Here is a 6,485-nt window from a genome sequence, read left to right as displayed (position 1 = left end):
CTGGTGAATCAATTATGGCTTCCGGAGGTTGAGACCGAGGATGGCTCGAGTAAAGGAAATTTCAATACAGGTTATGTTATGCTTTATAGGTATGTGTGAATCTCGGAATGATTTGAGTTGTTATTGTTAAAGAATGTACAATTCATAGAACAGGAAGCTTCCTGGTTCCATTAAGGTGAGGTTACATTCTGCGGTTTTGGAGTGCTAATAGAGCATTGGTTGTCCAGTCCGTTCGATCATTCTAATTGCAGTTTGAGTCGAGTGGGTGACTCTCGAGATTGGTTCTAATGGTTCAAGATTTTACATGTAATAATTGGTGATTTTTAGGTTGGATATTTGGCTAGAAACAGAGGTTTGTATTGGAGGTTGTCAAGACTTGTGGCATTTCTATATCATTATGGAATCTACACATCAGTATCAGGAAGGTGAAGGTAATGGATTTAGATTCATTGGAAGTCTCTTCATGGTAAGTATTTTGAATATGATGCTTTTGGGGATATTTGAGAGAGTAGTCAGCGGCTTATGAACCCTAGGACGGTGTGGCTTTATGCTTGGGTCTCGTGTGGAGAGTCTGGGTCGAGAATTGTGGTGTTGTAGCGAGAAGAAGTATCAAGTTGAAGGTAAATAAAAAGGAACTTGGATAGATGGGATAGCTTGGTAGTAGGCCGGATCGGCATGGTAAGGATATGATTAGTTCTTTGGGTGCTTATGAGGTAATGAGTTTCTATAGGTGTTATATGGCAATGCTCTTAGGTTTTGATGGCTTGTGTAGATTGGTTGAGTTATAAGGAGTAAGTCTTGATGGTCTGGTTTTGTACAAAGGGGATTCAGAGAGTTCTTGATGATTTCTACCACAGTTTGGAGGTGTATATTTTCTACTGGCATGAGGAGCATGGGATGTATAGTGATTTTCTTCTAGATGGGATCAAATGGAAAAGTTCTTGGCTAATTGAGTACGTAGTTGCTTGTGGCTCGAATTAGATATGAAGTTCTCCTATTTACCCTATGATGGTATGGTATATACGGTATGTTTTGTAGGACTAGGATTTGCATGTGTAAGGTCACTGTTCAGATTTGAAACGAAGGTCACAAATTCTTAGGTAGCATGGACAGTTTCAGATGACTAGATAAATGAGATCACTGATTGGTGTGGCTTGATGAGGGTATACATTTTATAAAGGGCAATGTGTTTGAGTTGACGATACCTCATTAGTATCGCGACACTCTCTTGTTGGATCGATTATTGATATTCGAGTTTGCTTGGTGGCACAGAAGAATTATAGGAGTACCTCTCGTGGGATGATTGGGTATTAGAGGTGTGTTATATATTCGGACGGTAGAGTTGGGATCGGATATGGTGAATCACATGCTATATGGATTTGAAGACTGGGAGTTCTCATAAACAAGTTAGGTCGTGGTTGTGGACTGCGTATATCGGTCTTGTGTTGTAACTATTGCGGGTTTGGAGACCCGGATCTTTGTTGCTTGGTATGTTAGATTTTGGATGTAATATTGGGTATAGGATGGTTGTCTCAGTGTCGTGTTATTCTGGACTATTGCGCTAAGACGACGATGTTGGCTATGCCGGGGACACCACAGACCGAGTGGCGAGGTTCGACGGATTACTTTTCCAGTAGGGTGGTTTCATTTATGAAGACTCAGAGGATGGCTGGGATGGTTGTCTTTCTTATTTGGCCTACGTGATGGATAGCAGTGCATAGACTCCTACCACTGATTCAGTTCTAGTGGTGAGGAATTTTACGGATGTGTTTCCTACTACCGGACATGTTGCCGGATAGGGTTGTCGATTTCAGTATTGATTTAGTGTCGGGCACCGTATCGTATGGCACCGACGGAGTTAAAAGAGTTGAAGGAGAATCTTCAGGAACTCCTTAATAAGGGGTTCACTGGTAGGTCAATATGGATGTGTGTTTTGCATCGTATCGGCCTGGTTGACTCCGAGTTGTTATTGTTGATGGATATGTTGATTTGATTGTTATTAAGCTAATTAGTTATCTGGGGAGATCTATGAGTTACCTTTCCGTGTTGCGAGGCATTAGGATTTGTTGGTTATAGGCACATGTGGTGCAGTTTTATTGCGGTCTCTTAGTGGAATTCGAGCGGGAAGAGTTTTGGGTATTGCTCGGCGTATGGCATATCAATTTTCTCCTTTTGGTTTAGTGTAATTTTGTTTCAATTGCTTTGTCGTAGTTATGATGCTTTGCTTTAGTTCTAGACATCAAATTGCGCGTGGTTGTCGATTTTGAGCATAGCGACTTGAGGTGTTTCATGTGGACCAATATTTGTATAGGGTCGCGCATTTCAGCAAAGTTATGTGGAGGTATGATCCTTTGAGTTAGATTCGTGTGTTCTGTTTCTACGATGTGTGACGGGTTCTAAACATTTTATGTGGTTGTACTTGTGAGCTTGTGGTACAGCTCTCTCATTTGAGTCATTTTTCATGATTTGAGTACGTTTGGATTGTTGCTTATTAGTGTGCGGATTGCACGAGTTGTGGCTTTAGATGTTATTGATGTATCACGTCACCAGAGTAGTTGTGTTGGATTAGATAAGATCGTTGGGATCTAGAATGAATACAAACGGATTCGGTTTCAGCATGTTGGAAGGATAATATCGATGTTCAGCTCAAAAATTTGCTATAGTCCATGCCAAAGGAGAAGTGACTTCACGAATGGTTGATCTGAGAAATGGTCATGACTTTCTACGTGTTTCATTTATCAGTGGCAATATACGGAAGTGTTGGACTGAGGCTTTATTATCAATATTCAGTTATTCCGAGCAACTGATGTGATCAGAAGTTATCGCTACGAGAGTTTGAGCTATGTGGTAGATCACGTAATTGCATCTGAGGTTGCAGGTATGGTTTGTTACAGCTTGTTCGGGCTTATTTAGAGTATAGATGTGAGATTCTGATCTTGTAGATGATTTCAGAAGTGGAAATGTAGTTAGAAGGTTTATGGGCTAGGTTGGATTGTGCAATTTCAGTTACATTGTGTTATCAGACCTCTATGAGATAGGGTGATATGGTATCACCCCCGTGCATGTGCATGGTAAAGTTGCACAATGATTTGATGGTTTTCGGAACAACTCTGGACACGTTCAAGGACGAATGTATGTTTAAGTGGGGGAAGATGTAACAACCCGACCGGTCACTTTAAGCTTTTGCACTTTGCCCACCAGTTCTCGGGCATGAATAGCCTTGTGTGATGTATTATGACTTATGTAAATCGTCGGTTTTGGTTTTCAGGGTAATCGGAATGAATTTGGAAGAACAGTTCTCAATTTAAAGCTTAAAATATAAAAAGTTTGACCAAGTTTTGACTTTGTTATTTTTGACCTCGGACTTGAATTATGACGACTTTGTTAGCTCCGTTAGGTGATTTTGGACTTAGGAGCGTGATGGGATTATGTATTGAAGGTTCGTGGTAGAATTAGGCTTGAATTGGCGAAATTGAAAATTTGGTGATTTCCGATCGTCAGTGGAAAATTTGATATCGGAATCGGAATAGAATTTCGTGAGTTGGACTAGGTCTGTAGTGTCATTTGTGACATGTGTGCAAAATTTGCGGTCAATCGGACTTGATTTGATAGGTTTCGGCATTATTTGTGGAATTTGAAAGTTTCTAAGTCCTTAGGCTTGAACATGATCTGGATTTGGAATTTTGGTGTCGTTTTGAATAATCCGAAGGCTCAACTAAATATTTATGATGTTCTGGGATGTGTTGGTACATTTGGTTGAGGTCCTGGGGGTCTCGGGTGTGTTTCGGGTGAGTTTTGAGCGAGTCCGGACATTTCGAAACTTGGAAAATGATTCTGATGGTTAAATCATTGCTTGGGCAGAAGTCTTACCGCTGAGGCGGAAAATTGTATGTGGTCCGCAGTGAGGAAGAATCTGCAAGATCACTGGTCTGACTTCGGAAGCCTATATCTTTTGATCTACAAGGAATATTGAGATGATTTAGAAACGAAAGTTGTAGCCCTTCATGTCTAGTTTTTAGTAAGCGGATGAAGTTGGATATCTGTAGAGAAAGTTATGGCCAAAATACTAAAGCATGTCACTGTAGTCAATATTTTTTGCTGTAGCGGTAGATTTACCACGGTCAGCGGTGATGGGGATCCGAAATGTGCACTATAAATACGAGATTTGGGGTTTTATTTTATATTTTGACCTAGAGAGCTCGAGCATTGGCTATTGATCGAGGGATTTTCAAGAAAATCATCGGGGTAAGTGATTGTAACTCAATTTTGGCTAAAATACATGATTATAACGTTGGATTCATCATTCGAGTAGAGATTTGGGATGAAAATTTGGGGAAAATTGTGGAACTTCATAAAATAATTTTTTGGGATTTGAAGCCGATTTGAAGTCGGAATTGAGTGAAACTAGTATGGATAGTCTCGTAATTGAATGGGTTGTCAAGTTTTGTGACATTGGTCGGATTCCGAGACATGGTCCTGGGGGCCAAGTTTGAGCAATTTCGGGATTCTTGAGTTAATTTGATTATTTTCGATTGGGCGTTGTTCCTTTTGCGTATAATGATAATAATATACTAATTTTGGTTAGATTTGGAGCATTTGGAGGCCGATTCGAGAGGCAAAGGCATTGTGGGCTAGAGTTTGGATCATTTTATGGTAGGTAATGATTGTAAATGTTGTCCCGAGGGTAACAGTATAAGGAACAGAGCAACAGACTTCAAGAAAGCAAACTAAACCATAGATACGAAAGTTTCCATACAGAGGGGCTGGCTTCAACAACCCATAAGGGACAGCTTGCCAAGCTACACAAAAAGTTAATTTGCCTATAGTCGCAAAAGTTTTCCTACATAGAGGATGACTTCAACAACCCATAAGGTACGGCTTGCCAAACTACACAACTCAGAAAACTTTTGTACAATAACAAACTTTAGTAGAAAATTTTTGTACTACAATAATCTAACTTTCATAGAGTATTCTGACTCTATTTTCATACATGGACCAGCCTTTCCATCCATTCAAAAGAAAGAACAAGTGGGTCCCTTTTGGCATGTGAGGGACCTTAGGCAACCCAACTAGAAAGCTCCTGAAAATATGTGAGAGCTACTACATGGCCTCCTTTATAAAGGAGTAGGGGGTTATTACCAAACAAACTTGCATTAAAATGAACCTATTTACATAGCAAACCTATCTACAAGTGGGTCCCTTTTGGCATGTGAAGGACCTTAGGCAAACCAACTAGAAAGCTCCTAGAAACATGTGAAAAAGGTGAAATATACATGGTGTAGCATGTGAATGCATGGTAGAGGTGTTGCATGTGATTAAGCATGTGGAAGCACGTGGATGCATGTGAAAGTGGGGCCCAGATAGTATGGAAAGATGTGGAAGATGATTTTTTAGGGTTTTTTGGTAGGTAATGTAGGATTATAGTGGGATTAACAGGGATTTAGATAATTATCTTCCATTGATTTTCTGGGGTTGTCTTCTAGGCATCTCTTTAAAGACCTTGTGTAGTACTGCCTGGAACTTGATGGTCCTTCGGATTGAGAGATGTAATTCGCAACCTTAATCTGAAGATGTTGTGAGTGATCTTTTCTCGGATGACCTCATATGGGATTTTGATTTTATTTTGCTGCTTCTCTGACTCTTTCCTAGTAAGGATGATTGCTGGTATAATTCTAGCTTGCCCATTCTTTTGCCATATCTCTTTCGGGATGCACCTATTTTGCTAGAAAATGATTCTTTGTGCCTCACTATATTCTTCTTCCATGGATAAAATAGACATGGGAAATTTCCACCAGAATGATGCCTCTGCTTGTTCCTGGACTTTTCTGTTAATAATCTTCACTGGTGTATGGAACATGAATACTTTTGCTGTGTAGGAATGGTTGAAATATTTTATCCAAAAATACTTGAACCATAGCAAAAATACTTTAAGAGTTGGTGCAATGTTATCAAAATACTTGAAGACGTTACACTTGAATTCCATAAAAATATAATACTGATGGCATATGTACCAGAAAAACCATAATAGTTCTTGTGGAAAATTATTGGATTGTGCTATGAATATATGGCAGAACGGATATTCTTGATTGACCCCATATGGCTTGAGAATGGATCCTCCATGTTGCCGGAAAATTTGGAGCTCATAATAAGTTCTTCTTTCCATAATAATTGATGTATGAAAGGGATCCATGAGGTTGAACAACTCCGGTGGATGATCTATTGGCTTCAATGAACTTGTTCCTGGTATATTTCAAAGCATGAAGATGTGACTGATTAGCTTTTCCTTTGACTTGTGTTTTGCTAGGGAAAATCGTTTTAAGAATTCTTCCGGTCGAGACAGAAAAACTGTGAGAATATTATCCTTTCCTTTTAGGTGCCTGACTTGAAACTTGTATGGAGAGAACCATTGAGCCCACCTAAGAATCTGAGGATTGGGAATAATTTTTGCATTTAGCTGAATCATCTTTGGGAAGGCCTTCATATCC

Source organism: Nicotiana tabacum, chromosome 7 (genome assembly GCF_000715075.1).
Source record: "Nicotiana tabacum cultivar K326 chromosome 7, ASM71507v2, whole genome shotgun sequence".
Taxonomy (NCBI): domain Eukaryota; kingdom Viridiplantae; phylum Streptophyta; class Magnoliopsida; order Solanales; family Solanaceae; genus Nicotiana; species Nicotiana tabacum.
Note: the sequence above shows the minus strand (reverse complement) of the source record.